Genomic DNA, 18,904 nt, shown 5'->3' with positions numbered 1-18,904 from the left:
GCACAGCAATTTCCCGGGAAGTGCAAACTTCCCATGGACAACTGGCCTGCATAGGGAACCATTAGAAAATTGTGATTTAAATTGCAAACTTCGGATAGCTCCAACTGTGTTACATCAGTAGTTACCCGTGGGAGAGTCTTCCTTTTGATTTCCCTTTGTTTCCATTTATTTTATTTTATTTTTATTGTTTTTTCTTTGGTGCATTGACCCATAGGTGAAGCAGCTTGCTAGTCAGGACAGTCGAGGAGCGATCTTCTCAAAAGGGAACAAAGTCCCCAGCGAGCGCGTTTAGCTGTGTGTTGCCCACGCACTCGTAGTGCTGAGAAATGCATGGCTACTCAATGCTATTCAAGTTGAATGATAATAATCTTTATTGTCATAAGTAGGCTTACATTTACAGTTCAATGAAGTTACTGTAAACATCCCCTATTCGCCACATTCTGGCACCTGTTCAGGTACACTGAGGGAGAATTCAGAATGTCCAAATTACCTAACAGCATGTCTTTCGGGACTTGTGGGAGGAAACCGGAGCACCCGGATGAAACCCACGCAGACACAGGGAGAACGTGCAGACTCCACACAGACAGTGACCCAAGCCGGGAATTGAACCTTGGACCCTGGAGCTGTGAAGCAACAGTGCTACCCACTGTGCTACGGAATAAGGGCCCTGAACGGGAAACGTGGGGGCGAGGCCGCGCATAATCCCGTTTTTTACAATGGGGAGATCCGCTCACCGGATCTGCCCATTATAGCGAGAGATCGGAACGCCATTTTTACATCCACGGTGGGCAACCGCGGTCAAATCGTGCGCGTGCAAAAAATGGCAGCTTAGCACCTTGGCAGTGCCAACCTGGCATGATGGCAGTGCCCCTGCCAGCTGGCAATGCCACCTTGGCAGAGCCAAGATGGCAACCAGGTGGCAGTGCCAGGGTGCCAGACTGGCACTGACAGGGTACCCAGGTGGCACCAGCCATGCCAGGGTACCACCCTGTCCAAAGGGTACTCAGGTGGGGGCCTCTGAACCCCTTGACTAACCCCACAAGGCCATTCTGTCTGGTCCCTGTTTGTGGGGACCAGTACCAAACGGCCCTCTTCCGAGGGGAAGGGAATGAATTCCAAAGCCTCAGGTTCCTTGGAAATCTGCACATTAGGTGTAAGGCTTACTGCCGTTACCGACTGCCCTTGTTGCCCACCCTAATTGCCCTAAACTTAGTGACTTGCTCGGCCATTTCAGAGGGCGATTACGAAGCAACCACATTGCTGTGGATCTGGAGTCATATGTAGGTCAGACCAGGTAAGGACGGCAGGTTCCCTTCCCTAAAGTACATTAGTGAACCAGAGTGTTTTTTATGACAATCAACAATGATTTCATGACCAACATTATTGAGACTAGCTTTTCAGTTCCAGCTTTTATTAATTGAATTTAAACTACACCAGTGCCATGGTGGGATTTGAACCCTTGGGACTAGAACATTAGCCTGGGCCCCTGGATTATTAGTCCAGTGACATTAATACTACACTACCATCTCCCCGGGTTGGAAAGGGGGATGTTTGGAAAGGGGTATGAGGTAGTCAGTTACATTTTTGTCAGTTTAATTATGTTACTATTACATAATAAAAGGCAATTTGTGTATAAAATTTACAAACCTGGTGACTGCAGATTTTTGGGCTCAGCCAAGGTCCTCAGGTATTTTAAAATAACATCTAATTTTACTTGTGCTGCAACTGCGGGACAAATGGGGCTGGAATCGATTGCGCACTAGGAGTCGTGACATCCAGAAAAAATAAGAACTGAAATCACTTTCAGTTTCGGGTACCTACTATACAGCCTGATATCAACCCCTGCACAGGGCCCCACCCACATCCCGAACACCTAGGAGACTTCCCCTGCCCCCAAAACCTGACTGCTCCGCTCCATGGGACTCCCCCACCTTTCCTGCATGGGACGCCTCCAACCAGCCCCCAGGCCTGACCCAACCCGAACCCCTCCTCTGACTGCCCCCCACCCCCCCCCCCCCCCACCCCCCACTCCCATCCCAACTGGCTGACACCCCACCCCAAGTTCTAACCACTTTCCTGATAAACCTACCTTTTCTCTGGCCGGAAAGTTTCCTGACCTTTAAGGTCAATTGATGTGTGGAAGCCGGTGCTGTAAAAAAGGGGGCATGATCTCCTTCCATCCAATTCAGCAACTTGATTGAAGGCCTCAGGAGCACGCTGCCCTGCACAGTTCTCGCCCGGCCTAAATTGGAAGGATTAAAAAAATATTTCAAGTTGAGGAAGTAGGAGCGGAATGGTAATCCAACTCTGAATGGCATCCTGCGGAAGTTTAAGAATTTATATTAAATTGCCATCTCCCCACCTGGCCAATTTTCCAAATACCAGCTTTTGTTTGTGACATCACTATTAGAATAAGAAACAACGAAATATAAAACCCTTTCTGAAACTCTAAATCTGGAAACCTTGAATTTTCCCATTATTATAATCTGAGATCAATTTCAATTTAATTGAATTCAATTAGATTTGTCGCTGATCCCCGACACATTTGGAATTGACCAGTACTTATCAGCAGATAAAGAGAGTACTCGGTACTTGTCGATCACTGTGATTCTGTTATCAGAATGCTGCAAAATAAACGGAGATATTAAAAATACAATCAGATCCAAAGGAAATAACTTCTGCTGCGTTCAGTGAAGATGGGATGGATGAGGAATGAAATATACCGAAGGAGAAGTGAAATAAAGAAATAATGGCTCTTAGTTGTTGCATAGCAAATAGATATGGACTCTTGATTTAAATTAGCATTGAATAACCTTGAGGATGATATTACTGTCTTACATTTCCAATACACACTGAATCCAGTTATTTCTGTCAATGTTAGTATGTAGAACTATATAGAACAAATAGAAATTTCCTCTGTTATTGGACACATACAAATTAAAGACACAAGAATTAATTATTACCGTTTTCTGTTCATTATTTATTGCCATCAGTGTTTTCTGCCCTCCATTCCTTTTTTAAAATAAATTTAGAGTACCCAATTCATTTTTTCCAATTAAGGGGCAATTCAGCGTGTTCAATCCACCTACCTTGCACATCTTTGGGTTGTGGGGGCGAAACCCATGCAAACACGGGGAGAATGTGCAAACTCCACACGGACAGTGACCCAGAGCCGGGATCGAACCCGGGACCTCGGCGCCGTGAGACTGCAGTGCTACCAGTGCACCACTGTGCTGCCCTTCTGCCCTCCATTCCTGACAGTAAAGAAATTACCCGCTTAATGCTATCTGGCAACCTGAAATGCAAGCCCCCATTATCTTTTCCGTTACATTATATTTGTAAATAGAGAAGCTTTGCACAACAATCATGTCTAAACTACTATTGTAAGGTATTATTACTGAAAAGATTGCAATAGCTTGGCAGTCTATTGCCAGGATGGATGGTGCCTTCACTGTTAATAATAGGTTAGACCATTGTAAGTTGTTACTATAAATCTCTTAAATCTCTTGCCTCCTTGTCTTCCTAGTGATAAAGGACATGGCAAGAACCACAAAGTACAAATGTCAATTTGGACATTTTACACATGGAAGCTTTTCTTTGAGGAGGAACAGTTGGTGTGTCTATCCTGTGTCTTCCAATGTTGCTGAAAATCTAGGGAAACATGGAAACAGAAAATAGGAGCAGGAGTAGGCCATTCGAGCCTGCCCCGCCATTCATTATGATGATCATGGCTAGTCACCCAACTCAGTAACCTGTTCCCGCTCCCCCCCACCCCCCCCCCCCCCCCCGGCAATCCCCCATATCCTTTGAACCCTTTAACCTCAAGAGCTATATCTAACTCCACCTTGAAAACATGAATCCTCTGATTTCGCCCGCAGCTGGGATTCTCCGGTCCTGCTGCAGTCAATGCAATTTTGGTGGGACAAATGAGATTGGAGAATACCGTCCATAATATTTTGGCCTCAATTACTTTCTGTGGTGTTGAATTCCACATATTCAACATTCTCTGGATGGAGACATTTCTCCTCAATTCAATCCTAAATGGTTTAACCATATCCTTAGACTGCGATCCCTGGTTGTGGACTCCCGCACTATCGGGAACATCCTTCCTACATCTACCCTGTCTAGTCCTGTTAGAATTTTATAAGTTTCTATCAGATTACCCCCACCCGCCCCCCTCCTCCCCCCACCCTCATTCTACTTAATGCCAGTGAATATAATCCTAACTGACTCAATCTCTCTTCATACATCTGTCCCGCTATCCCAGGACTTACCTCTTGGGCAGGGCACCCACAGGCCTGATCCCTAGCATGGGTAACCTGGCATCTGGGCACCTTGGGACTGCCAGCCTGGCACCCTAGCAGTGCCGCTGCCAGCCTGGCAGTGTCACCCAGACACCCAGGGTGCTACTGTCAGGGTGCCCTGTTGGCAGTGCCAAGGTGCCAGGCTGGCAATGCCAAGGTGCCCAGGTGGCAGAAGGAGTGCCAGGGTACCACCCTGCCCAGAGTCTGACCATACAGGGGCCTCCGATGGCCTGGGAGACCCTCCAAGGTGCCATTACACCTGGTCTACGTTTGTGTGGACCACTGCTAAACGGGCGTCATGATGTGGTCTCCCCGGCACAGCCGTTCGTTCCCGGGCCTCAGGAGCATTGGCCGCCCAGCTGCTCACTTAAATATGTAAATCTGGATCTCGCCCTCACTGGGCCTCCTTCTGCACTGTAGGTATTCTATGATTCTATAATCAAACATTACATTAAATATCACACAGAGCCAAGAGGCCAATATCTGGATGAAATTATTTATTTTTCTCCAGTTGACTCTTTTTACATTTAGCATTTTTCTTTTCTTATTTTTTTATAAATTTAGAGTACCCAATTTTTTTTCCCAATTAAGGGGCAATTTCGCGTGGCCAATCCACCTACCCTGCACATCTTTGGGTTGTGGGGGCGAAACCCACGCAAACATGGGGAGAATGCGCAAACACCACACGGTGGTCGCTGAGTAGATGTACGCTTCGAAGCAAGCTAGCCAGTGATTAAAGTCCTTTTTGGTGTCGCTTGATTGCGGATCCAGCTGCAGGTGATCTGGCTTGATTCGGAGGTCCATCTTTTAGAAAATCTTAGAGCAATAAATTCAGGCACGATCAATTGAACAAAGACTAGAATTGGATACAACTGAGACTTGGTTGCTCTAAGATGTGTGCTGAAATGGCTGCTGAATGGAGGACACGCATATTTATACTCCGCCTACTGGGCGGAGCCAGCAGGCAGGGACTACCGGCGAACCTGTAGTACAGGTCCTACCTTACATCACCTAACACAGGTGTAACAGTGGTTTTCCACATTCATCCCCTGTTAAAATTGAGAACTTATAGCTGGTCGTCCTGCTGGAGGCGATACCCCTGCTGAGCAGGTACTGACGCAGCTCATCGCTCATGAACGAGGATCCCCTGTCACTGTTAGGCGGGGAAACCGAACAGAGCGAAGATAGTGTTTAGGGCTTTGATGATGGTGGCAGACGTCATATCAGGGCATGGGATGGCGAAGGGGAATCTGGTGTACCCATTGACCACAACTGAGAATATACGTGTTTCGGTCGGTGGAGGGGAGGGGCCCTTTGAAATCCACGCTGAGGCGCCTTCACCAGGCGTCCATGGTCCGGCCGGTAGAAGTGCGGCTTGCACTCCGCACAGACCTGGCAGTCCCTGGTGATTGTCTGTACTTCCTCGACGGAGTAAGGCAGATTGCGAGCCTTGACAAAATGGTACAACCGTGTGACTCCCGGGTGACGAAGACTGTCGTGCAGGGCCCGGAGTTGGTCTACTTGTGCGCTGGCACATGTACCTCGGAATAGGGCGTCTGGGGCCTCGTTGAGTTTGCCGGGGCGATACAAAATCTCGTAATTATAGGTGGAGAGCTCGATCCTCCACCTCAAGATTTTATCGTTTTTGATCTTGCCCCACTGTGTGTTATTGAACATGAAGGCTACCGACCGTTGGTCAGTGACGAGGGTGAATCTCCTGCCGGCCAGGTAATGCCTCCAATGCCGCACAGCCTCAACAATAGCTTGGGCCTCTTTTTCGATGGATGAGTGTCGAATCTCTGAGGTATGAAGTGTGCGGGGAAGGAATGCCACGGGTCTGCCTGCCTGATTGAGGGTGGCGGCTAGGGTGATGTCCAATGCGTCGCTCTCTACTTGAAAGGGCAGTTTCTCGTCTACTGCATGCATCCCGGCCTTGGCGATATCGGCTCTGATACGGGCGACGGCCTGTTGTGCCTCGGCCGCCAGGGGAAAGTGTGTGGACTGTATGATTGGGCGGGCCTTGTCCGCATAGTTTGGGACCCACAGGGTGTAGTATGAGAAGAACCCCAGGCAGCGTTTGAGGGCCTTGAGGCAGTGGGGAAGGGGGAGCTCCATGAGGGGGCGCTGTAGAAGCCAGGTATTTCGAATACAACTAGTATAGGTAAAAGATAACTGTTTAAGCATTAATATTAAGCCCCGGTTTTAAATACCCATTTATACAGCATAATTCACTTTTACTGAGGCCCGTTGTTCTGGCAAATGCATATTTTCAAAGTCAGTGTGACATTAAAACAGCACAGTTGCAAGACAATTTGACACTGCTTGTGCTAATTGTCAAGGACAAGGACTGAATACCATAGCAACATGAAAGCACCATTGTTCACAATGCAGATAACAGCTAAGTCAGAAAAGCTAATGTTGCACATTGAAGATGGACGGCTTGCCATCAAAATCAAATGTGTTTGAGTCTAACCCTAACCAATTAGGATTATATTGGGGTGTGATTAGATGACTTAAGACAGATATGAAAGTGTATAACTGAAAAGTTTCCGCCCGCCATTTTAGTGTTGTGCTGTGTTGTCTGTCCTTAATTGCTGTCTTTAATTCTCTGAGTCTTTCTGTAGTGTCTTTGTGTTGTGTTGTCTTTCTGTTAGTTTAGTCAGTTTTGTCTTTTGGGGTTCTGTCTTTGATTCTGTCAGTCTGTTGGTCTATTTTGACTTTGAGTTTGAGTTTAGCTGAAGATTATCTCTCTCTCTCTCTCTCCATGTTTCATTGCCAGACTTTGACCTTTTAAAAGTTACTTTCGAGCTGTCTGCCTAAGCAAAAAGATAATGTTTGTAATTCTCTGAAAGCTTCGAATTGTCTACGAATTGCCTTTTAAATGACTTTCAAATTGTAATCAAGCGACTACAAAAAAACAATTCTTTTTGGCACCTGAGAAGTTTTAACTGAAGTTTCTGCTGAGTCCCAGTAATCGCAAAGTGCTACTGGTAACCGAATAGCAGAAATGATATAAATTCCTTCAACTTTACACAGTCGAATAATACAAGGAATCCAACAACTTGGCATAGTCCAGAAATATTACAAATCTTACAACTTGTCGTATTGCGCCAGGACTTTGATTCATCAACTAAGCTTCCCCCAAACTTGGCGTAGTTCGGCAGGTTAAGATCCCTTCAAATTAAAGATTCTCAACAATTGGCGAGCCAGCCAGGAGTTAACATTCTTTCAAATACAAGATTCCAACATTGGCGAGTCAGGCAGGAGTTAACATTCTTTCAAATACAAGATTCCAACAGGCGCATGCGGTCGGGATCGGGCCCCGGAACTCCGCTCTGGACCACATAGCCAAGTATGGCTAAGCGGGGTGTGCTAAATAAGCACTTCTCCTTGTTGTAGGTGAGGTTGAGGAGAGTGGCAGTGTGGAGAAATTTGGCAAGGTTGTATAGGTATGGGAAGGTGGCCCGCAAACTGTACCGGTCGACCATTCGGTCCATCTCCCTTTGGAAGACCGAGACCCCGTGAGTGACGCCGAAGGGATCCCTGAGGAAGTGATAGAGACGACCGTCCGCCTCGAAAGCAGTGTATGGACTGTCCGATTTACGAAAGGGGAGCTGGTGGTAGGGGGATGTCAGGTCTACCGTTGAGAAGACCCGGTACTGTGCAATCTGATTGACCATATCAGATATGCATGGGAGGGGGTACGCGTCGGGCTGTGTGTACCGATTTATGATCTGGCTGTAGTCGATGACCATTCTGTGTTTCTCCCCAGTTTTAATGACTACCACTTGGGCTCTCCAGGGGCTGTTGCTGGCCTCAATAATGCCCTCCTGAAGCAACCGCTAGACCTTGGACCTGATGAAGGTCCTGCCCTGGGTGCTGTACCGTCTGCTCCTGGTGGCGGCGGGTTTGCAATCCGGGGTTAGATTTGCGAAGAGAGAAGGCGGATCGACCTTGAGGGTTGCGAGGCCGCACACAGTGAGGGGTGGAAGGGGCCAGCCGAATTTGAGGGTTAGGCTCTGGAGATTGCACTGGAAGTCCAGGCCTAGCAGTAGAGCAGCGCAGAGGTTAGGGAGGACGTAGAAGCGGACGCCGCTGAATTCTACACCCTGGACCATGAGTGTGACCGTACAGTGCAACGGATCACGACGGAATGGGATCCGGAGGCCAGGGAGATTCTTTGGTTAGTGGGGTGTACCGCGAGGGGGCAGTGCCTTACCGTATCCGGGTGTATGAAGCTTTCGGTACTCCCGGAGTCCAGCAGGCAAGAGGTCACATGGCTGTTGATTTTCACGCTGGTCTATGCAGTGGCCAGGTTGTGCAGACAAGACTGGCCGATCGTCACTGAGGCGAGTCGTGGTTGGTCGTCGCTGGCGTCGGATGATGGGGAGCCTGGGGGGCTCAGGTCCTGGAATGCAGTCGGTGTCCATGACCCGTGGGGGTGACAAGCTGGCGGCGCCTGAAGATCCTGCGGGGGACAAAATGGCGACGCCCATGGGCCGCACGTTGCGGGGGTTGGACAATATGGCGGCATCCATGGGCCGCACGTGGACTGAGGGGGAGAAGATGGCGGCGCCCACTGGCCACGCGTGATCCGGGGAAATTAAGATGGCGGCGCCCATTGTGTGTAGACTAGGGAGGTGGGGGCGATAGCGGTGACTGCGCGGGCCTGGCACACCGCGGCGAAGTGGCCCTTTTTGCCGCAAGCCTTGCAAAGGGCCGCGCAGGCCGGGCAACATTGGCGAGGGTGCTTCTGCTGGCCACAGAAGTAACATCGGGGACCCCCGGGGTTTGCAGGCTGGCGCGTGGCGCAGGCGTACTGGCTCGGTAAGGCCCCCGCTGGGGCAGCTGTCTGTGGGGTCCACGATGCATAGGAGTGGTGGGCCGCGCGGCTGGGGCGGTAGGCCTGACTGTTGTGCGAGGCGACCATCATAGAGAACGCTAGCTTCTTTGTCACAGCGTGATAGCGCGTGGCCCCATCTAACAGTCTTTGGCGTATGTGGTCCGACCCAATCCCTGTAACGAACGCGTCCCGCATAAGGAGGTTCGAATGTTCAGTGGCCGTAATGGCCTGACAGTCACAGTCCCAGACGAGTGGGATTAGGGCCCGCCAGAAGTCTTCTATGGACTCACCAGGGAGTTGAGAGCGAGTGGCGAGTACGTGCCTAGCGAAGAGCGTGTTCGTCTTCTGTCCGTAGTTTTCTTTAAAGAAGCGCCATGGCATCGTCGTAGTTCGGGACGTCCTGGATCAGCGGAAACACGTTGGAGCTCAACCTTGAGTACAGGATCTGTATCTTCTGAGCCTCCGGAACAGGGGTGGTCGCTGAGTTGATGTACGCCTCGAAGCAAGCTAGCCAGTGATTAAAGTCCTTTTTGGTGTCGCTTGATTGCGGATCCAGTTGCAGGCGATCTGGCTTGATATGGAGATCCATCTTTTAGAAAACTTAGAGCAATAAATTGAGGCACGATCGATTGAACAAAGACTAGAATTGGATACAACTGAGGCTTTATTGCTCTAAGATGTGTGCTGAAATGGCTGCTGAATGGAGGACACGCATATTTACACTCCGCCTACTGGGCGGAGCCAGCAGGCAGGGACTACCGGCGAACCTGTAGTACAGGTCCTACCTTACATCACCTAATACAGGTGTAACAGTGATTTACCACACCAACAATATGCAGTATTAATCATATTGTGTCAAAATAAGGAGGGAAATTCCTTCATCTGGCACAGAAACATGAAACACTCGCAAATGTATCTGTAATATGAGAAATGAGTAAATACAGACTTATTCTCGGGAAAATAATGAGGCCACAGTCATTGGGCGGGATTTTTTGGACCTTTGGCAGCCTTTCCAAATATTCCATTCCTGCCATTGAATCTCATGGAAAATGTTCTGATTTTAAAAGTTCTTCTATGATTTAGTTATTTCATGAATAAACTTAAATGCTAAATGTAAAGTCAGCATGGTGGTGAAGTGGCTAGCACTGCTGCCTCATGGTGCCGAGGTCCCAGGTTCGATCCCGGCTCTAGGTCACTGTCATAGATTATCATAGAATTTACAGTGCAGCAGTGGGTCATTCGGCCCATCGAGTCTGCACCGGCTCTTGGAAAGAGCACCCTACCCAAGGTCAACACCTCCACCCTATCCCCATAACCCAGTAACCCCACCCAACACTAAGGGCAATTTTGGACACTAAGGGCAATTTATCATGGCCAATCGACATAACTAAACTAGTTCAGCAGGGGCTTGGGAACCTGAATTGTCGCTCCAATATACAGGAGGTTGAGAGTAGTGAGCTCATGAGTAAGGTTTCAAAGTTGCAGGAGTGTACCGGCAGGCAGGAAGGTGGTTTAAAGTGGGTCTTCTTCATGCCAGGAGCATCCGTAATAAGGTGGGTGAACTTGCGGCATGGGTTGGTTCCTGGGACTTCGATGTTGTGGCCATTTCGGAGACATGGATAGAGCAGGGACAGGAATGGTTGTTGCAGGTGCCGGGGTTTAGATATTTCAGTAAGCTCAGGGAAGGCGGTAAAGGAGGGGGAGGGGTGGCATTGTTAGTCAAAGACAGTATTACGGTGGCAGAAAGGACGTTTGATGAGGACTCGTCTACTGAGGTAGTATGGGCTGAGGTTAGAAACAGGAAAGGAGAGGTCACCCTGTTAGGGGTTTTCTACAGGCCTCCAAAAAGTTCCAGAGATGTAGAGGAAAGGATTGCAAAGATGATTCTGGATAGGAGCGAAACAGGGTAGTTGTTATGGGGGACTTTAACTTTCCAAATATTGACTGGAAACGCTATAGTTCGAGTACTTTAGATGGGTCCGTTTTTGTCCAATGTGTGCAGGAGGGTTTCCTGACACAGTATGTAGATAGGCCAATGAGAGGCGAGGCCATATTGGATTTGGTACTGGGTAATGAACCAGGACAGGTGTCAGATTTGGAGGTTGGTGAGCACTTTGGCGATAGTGACCACAATTCAATTACGTTTACTTTAGTGATGGAAAGGGATAGGTATATACCGCAGGGTAAGAGTTATATCTGGGGGAAAGGCAATTATGACGCGATGAGGCAAGACTTAGGATGCATCGGATGGAGAGGAAAACTGCATGGGATGGGCACAATGGAAATGTGGAGCTTGTTCAAGAAACAGCTACTGCGTGTCCTTGATATCAGGCAGGGAGGAAGTGGTCGAGCAAGGGAACCGTGGTTTACTAAAGCAGTCGAAACACTTGTCAAGAGGAAGAAGGAGGCCTATGTAAAGATGAGACATGAAGATTCAGTCAGGGTGCTCAAGAGTTACAAATTAGCTAGAAAGGACCTAAAGAGAGAGCTAAGAAAAGCCAGGAGGGGACATGAGAAGTCTTTGGCAGGTAGGATCAAGGATAACCCTAAGGCTTTCTATAGATATGTCAGGAATAAAAGAATGACTAGGGTAAGAGAAGGGCCAGTCAAGGACATAGAACATAGAACATAGAAAAATACAGCACAGAACAGGCCCTTCGACCCACGATGTTGTGCCGAACCTTTGTCCAGATTAATCATAGATTATCATAACATTTACAGTGCAGAAGGAGGCCATTTGGCCCATCGAGTCTGCAGCAGCTCCTGGAAAGAGCACCCTACTCAAGGTCAGCACCTCCACCCTATCCCCACAACCCAGCAACCCCACCCAACACTAAGGGCAATTTTGGACACTAAGGGCAGTTTATCACGGGCAATCCACCTAACCTGCACATCTTTGGATTGTGGGAGGAAATCGGAGCACCCGGAGGAAACCCATGCACACACGGGGAGGACGTGAAGACTCCGCACAGACAGTGACCCAATCCGGAATCGAACCTGGGACCCTGGAGCTGTGAAGCAATTGTGCTATCCACAATGCTACCGTGCTGCCCTTAAGAACAACTTAATCTACACTATATCATTCTACCATAATCCATGTACCTATCCAATAGCTGCTTGAAGGTCCCTAATGTTTCCAACTCAACTACTTCCACAGGCAGTGCATTCCATGCCCCCACTACTCTCTGGGTAAAGAACCTACCTCTGACATCCCTCCTATATCTTCCACCATTCACCTTAAATTTATGTCCCCTTGTAATGGTTTGTTCCACCCGGGGAAAAAGTCTCTGACTGTCTACTCTATCTATTCCCCTGATCATCTTATAAACCTCTATCAAGTCGCCCCTCATCCTTCTCCGTTCTAATGAGAAAAGGCCAAGCACCCTCAACCTTTCCTCGTAAGACCTACTCTCCATTCCAGGCAACATCCTGGTAAATCTCCTTTGCACCTTTTCCAAAGCTTCCACATCCTTCCTAAAATGAGGCGACCAGAACTGTACACAGTACTCCAAATGTGGCCTTACCAAAGTTTTGTACAGCTGCATCATTACCTCACGGCTCTTAAATTCAATCCCTCTGTTAATGAACGCTAGCACACCATAGGCCTTCTTCACAGCTCTATCCACTTGAGTGGCAAGTTTCAAAGATGTATGAACATAGACCCCAAGATCTCTCTGCTCCTCCACATTGCCAAGAACTCTACCGTTAACCCTGTATTCCGCATTCACATTTGTCCTTCCAAAATGGACAACCTCACACTTTTCAGGGTTAAACTCCATCTGCCACTTCTCAGCCCAGCTCTACATCCTATCTATGTCTCTTTGCAACCGACAACAGCCCTCCTCACTATCCACAACTCCACCAATCTTCGTATTGTCTGCAAATTTACTGACCTACCCTTCAACTCTCTCATCCAAGTCATTAATGAAAATCACAAACAGCAGAGGACCCAGAACTGATCCCTGCGGTACGCCACTGATAACTGGGTTCCAGGCTGAATATTTGCCATTCACCACCACTCTCTGACTTCTATCGGTTAGCCAGTTCGTTATCCAACTGGCCAAATTTCCCACTATCCCATGCCTCCTTACTTTCTGCACAAGCCTACCATGGGGAACCTTATCAAATGCCTTACTAAAATCCATGTACACTACATCCACTGCTTTACCTTCATCCTCATGCTTGGTCACCTCCTCAAAGAATTCAATAAGACTTGTAAGGCAAGACCTACCCCTCACAAATCCGTGCTGACTACCCCTAATCAAGCAGTGTCTTTACAGAGGCTCAGAAATCCTATCCTTCAGTACCCTTTCCATTACTTTGCCTACCACCAAAGTAAGACTACCTGGCCTGTAATTCCCAGGGTTATCCCAATTCCCTTTTTTGAACAGGGGCACGACATTCGCCACTCTCCAATCCCCTGGTACCACCCCTGTTGACAGTGAGGACAAAAAGATTATTGCCAACGGCTCTGCAATTTCATCTCTTGCTTCCCATAGAATCCTTGGATATATCCCATCAGGCCGGGGGACTTGTCTATCCTCAAGTTTTTCAAAATGCCCAACACATCTTCCTTCCTAACAAGTATTTCCTCGAGCTTACCAGTCTGTTTCACACGGTCCTCTCCAACAATATGGCCCCTCTCATTTGTAAATACAGAAGAAAAGTACTCGTTCAAGACCTCTCCTATCTCTTCAGACTCAATACACAATCTCTCGCTACGGTCCTTGATCGGACCTACCCTGGCTCTCGTCAGTCTCATGTTTCTCACATATGTGTAAAAGGCCTTGGGGTTTTCCTTGATCCTACCCATCAAAGATTGTTCATGCCTTCTCTTAGCTCTCCTAATCCCTTTCTTCAGTTCCCTCCTGGCTATCTTGTATCCCTCCAGCACCCTGTCTGAACCTTGTGTCCTCAGCCTTACATAAGTCTCCTTCTTCCTCTTATCTGTTCCTCCACATCTCTGCTACTCTTGGGGGGCCTATAGAAAACTCCTAACAAGGTGACTGTTCCTTTCCTATTTCTGACTTCAACCCATACTACCTCAGTAGGCTGATACTCCTCGAACTGCCTTTCTGCAGCTGTTATACTATCTCTAATTAACAGTGCCACCCCCCCCCCCACCTCTTTTACCACCCTCCCTAATCTTGTTGAAACATCTAAACCAGGGACTTCCAACAACCATTTCTGCCCCTCTTCTATCCAAGTTTCCGTGATGGCCACCACATCATAGTCCCAAGTACGGATCCATGACTTAAGTTCACCCACCTTATTCCTGATGCTTCTTGCGTTGAAGTATACACACTTCAACCCATCTCCGTGCCTGCAAGTACTCTCCTTTGTCAGTGTTCCCTTCCCCACTGCCTCACTACACGCTTTGGCATCCTGAATATCGGCTACCTTAGTTGCTGGACTACAAATCCGGTTCCCATTCCCCTGCCAAATTAGTTTAAACCCTCCCGAAGAGTACTAGAAAACCTCCCTCCCAGGATATTGGTGCCCCTCTGGTTCAGATGCAACCCGTCCCGCTTGTACGGGTCCCACCTTCCCCAGAATGCGCTCCAATTATCCAAATACCTGAAGCCCTCCCTCCTACACCATTCCTGCAGCCACGTGTTCAACTGCACTCTCTCCCTATTCCTAGCCTCGCTATCACGTGGCACCGGCAACAAACCAGAGATGACAACCTGTCTGCCTGTTTGTTTTCTTTCCCCTGACTGTAACCCAGCTACTCTTGTCCTGTACCTGGGTGTGGTTACCTCTCTGTAACTCCTCTCTATCACTCCCTCTGCCTCCCGGATGATCCGAAGTTGATCCAGCTCCAGCTCCCTAACCCGGTCTCTGAGGAGCTGGAGTTGGGTGCACTTCCCGCAGGTATAGTCAATGAGGACACCGGTGGTATCCCTCACCACCCACATCCTACAGGAGGAGCATGCAACTGGCCTAGCCTCCAGCCCCTCTTACCTTACAGAATATAACTGCCCTGTGGACCAACTGGACCTCCGCCCTCCGACTCTGCTCCCAGTCAGCTGCACTCTCTGTAAACTCCTGGCTCCCTTCTCGCTCTTTACAGAAATGTAGGAAACGAAATGAAAGGAGCACCTTACTCCCTCCTCACCTAACTCCCTCAGTCACCAAACTCTCACTATTGCACTCAAATGCACCAAATTCAGCACTCAGTGCAAAACCAAAGTAGTGGGAAGTTGTGCGTGGAGTCCGAGGAGATAGGAGAGGTGCTAAATGAATATTTTTCGTCAGTATTCACACAGTAAAAAGACAATGTTGTCGAGGAGAATACTGAGATTCAGGCTACTAGACTAGTAGGGCTTGAGGTTCATATGGAGGAGGTGTTAGCAATTCTGGAAAGTGTGAAAATAGATAAGTCCCCTGGTCCGGATGGGATTTATCCTAGGATTATCTGGGAATGCTAGGGTGGAGATTGCTGAGCCTTTGGCTTTGATCTTTAAGTCATCTTTGTCTACAGGAATAGTGCCAAAAGACTGGAGGATAGCAAATGTTGTCCCCTTGTTCAAGAAGGGGAGTAGAGATAATACCGGTAACTATAGACCAGTGAGCCTTCCTTCTGTTGTGGGCAAAATCTTGGAAAGGTTCATAAGAGATTGGATGTAAAATCATCTGGAAGGGAATAATTTGATTAGAGATAGTCAACACGGTTTTGTGAAGGGTAGGTCGGGCCTCACAAACCTTATTGAGTTCTTTGAGAAGGTGACCAAACAGGTGAATGAGGTGTATATGGATTTCAGTAAAGCGTTTGATTAAGTTCCCCACGGTAGGCTACTGCAGAAAATATGGAGGCATGGGATTCAGGGTGATTTAGCAGTTTGGATCAGAAATTGGCTAGCTGGAAGAAGACAAAGGGTGGTGGTTGATGGGAAATGTTCAGACCGGAGTCCAGTTACTAGCGGTGTACCACAAGGATCTGTTTTGGGGCCACTGCTGTTTGTCATTTTGATAAATGACCTGGAGGAGGGCGTAGAAGGATGGGTGAGTAAATTTGCAGATGACACTAAAGTTGGTGGAGTTGTGGACAGTGCGGAAGGATGTTACAAGTTACAGAGGGACATAGATAAGCTGCAGCACTGGGCTGAGAGGTGGCAAATGGAGTTTAATGCAGAAAAGTGTGAGGTGATTCATTTTGGAAGGAGTAACAGGAATACAAAGTACTGGGCTAATGGTAAGATTTGTGGTAGAGTGGATGAACAGATAGACCTCGGTGTCCATGTACATAGATCCCTGAAAGTTGCCACCCAGGTTGAGAGGGTTGTTAAGAAGGCGTACGGTGTGTTAGCTTTTATTGGTAGAGGGATTGAGTTTCGGAGCCATGAGGTCATGTTGCAGCTGTACAAAACTCTGGTGCGGCCGCATTTGGAGTATTGCGTGCAATTCTGGTCACCGCATTATAGGAAGGATGTGGAAGCATTGGAAAGGGTGCAGAGGAGATTTACCAGAATGTTGCCTGGTATGGAGGGAAGATCTTATGAGGAAAGGCTGAGGGACTTGAGGCTGATTTTGTTAGAGAGAAGAAGGTTAAGAGGTGACTTAATTGAGGCATACAAGATGATCAGAGGATTGGATAGGGTGGACAATGAGAGCCTTTTTCCTCACATGGTGATGTCTAGCAAGAGGGGACATAGCTTTAAATTGAGGGGAGATAGATATAAGACAGATGTCAGAGGTAGGTTATTTACTCAGAGAGTAGTAAGGGCGTGGAATGCCCTGCCTGTAACAGTAGTGGACTCGCCAACACTAAGGGCATTCAAATGGTCATTGGATAGACATACGGACGATAAGGAAATAGTGTAGATGGGCTTTAGAGTGGTTTCACAGGGCGGCGCAACATCGAGGGCCGAAGGGCCTGTACTGCGTTGCAATGTTCTATGTTCTACCCCTGTTCCGGAGGCTCAGAAGATACAGATCCTGTACTCAAGGTTGAGCTCCAACGTGTTTCCGCTGATCCAGGACGTCCCGAACTACAACGATGCCATGGCGCTTCTTAAAGAAAACTACGGACAGAAGACGAATACGCTCTTCGCCAGGCACGTACTCGCCACTCGCTCTCAACTCCCTGGTGAGTCCATAGAAGACTTTTGGCGGGCCCTAATCCCACTCGTCTGGGACTGTGACTGTCAGGCCATTACGGCCACTGAACATTCGAACCTCCTTATGCGGGACGCGTTCGTTACAGGGATTGGGTCGGACCACATACGCCAAAGACTGTTAGACGGGGCCTCGCGCTATCACGCTGTGACAAAGAAGCTAGCGTTCTCTATGATGGTCGCCTCGCACAACAGTCAGACCTACCGCCCCAGCCGCGCAGCCCACCCCTCCTACGCATCGTGGACCCCACAGACGGCCGCCCCAGCGGGGGCCTTACCCAGCCAGTACGCCTGCGCCACACGCCAGCCCATGCACCCCGGAGGTCCCCGATGTTCCTTCTGCGGCCAGCAGAAACTCCTTCGCCAATGCTGCCCGGCCCGCGCGGCCCTTTGCAAGGCTTGCAGCAAAAAGGGCCACCTCGCTGCGGTGATCCAGGCCGGCGAATTCACCGCCATCGCCCCCACCTCCCTAGTCTACATACAATGGGCGCCGCCATCTTATCCCCCTCAGTCAACGTGCGGCCCATGGGCGCCGCCATCTTGACTAACCCCCGCAACGTGCGGCCCATGGGTGCCACCATTTTGACCCCGCAAGACCTTCAGGCGCCGCCATCTTGTCTCCCCCATGGGGCATGGACACCGACAGCATTCCAGGACCTGAGCCCCCCAGGCTCCCCATCATCCAACGCCAGCGACGACCGTCCACGACTCGCCTCAGTGACAATCGACCAGTTTCGTCCGCACAACCTGGCCACCGCATCGACCAGCGTGAAAATCAACAGCCACGTGACCTCTTGCCTGCTGGACTCCGGGAGCACCGAAAGCTTCATACACCCGGATACGGTAAGGCACTGCTCCCTCGCGGTACACCCCGCCAACCAAAGAATCTCCCTGGCCTCCGGATCCCATTCCATCGTGATCCGGGGGTACTGTACGGTCACACTCATGGTCCAGGATGTAGAATTCAGCGGCTTCCGCCTCTACGTCCTCCCTAACCTCTGCGCTGCTCTACTACTAGGCCTGGACTTCCAGTGCGATCTCCAGAGCCTAACCCTCAAATTCGGCGGGCCCCTACCACCCCTCACTGTGTGCGGCCTCGCGACCCTCAAGGTCGATCTGCCTTCTCTCTTCGCAAATCTAACCCCTGATTGCAAACCCGTCACCACCAGGAGCAAACGGTACAGTACCCAGGGCAGGACCTTCATCAGGCCCGAGGTCCAGCGGTTGCTTCAGGAAGGCATCATCGAGGCCATCAACAGCTCCTGGAGAGCACAAGTGGTGGTCATTAAAACTGGGGAGAAACACAGAATGGTCGTGGACTACAGCCAGACCATCAATCGGTACACACAGCTCGACGCGTACTTTCTCCCACACATATCTGATATGGTCAATCAGATTGCACAGTACCGGGTCTTCTCAACGGTAGACCTGAAATCCGCCTACCACCTACCGCCAGATCCCCAAAAGTGCGTATTTACCACGACCCGCTTAGCCATACTTGGCTATTTGGTCCAGAATGGAGTTCTGGGGCCCGATCCCGACCGCATGCGCCCCCTCACGGAGCTCCCCCTTCCTCACTGCCTCAAAGCCCTCAAACGCTGCCTGGGGTTCTTCTTATACTACGCCCTGTGGGTCCCAAA

This window comes from Scyliorhinus torazame, chromosome 19 (assembly GCF_047496885.1).
Source record: "Scyliorhinus torazame isolate Kashiwa2021f chromosome 19, sScyTor2.1, whole genome shotgun sequence".
In the NCBI taxonomy this organism is placed as follows: domain Eukaryota; kingdom Metazoa; phylum Chordata; class Chondrichthyes; order Carcharhiniformes; family Scyliorhinidae; genus Scyliorhinus; species Scyliorhinus torazame.
This window is presented reverse-complemented; position numbering follows the sequence as displayed.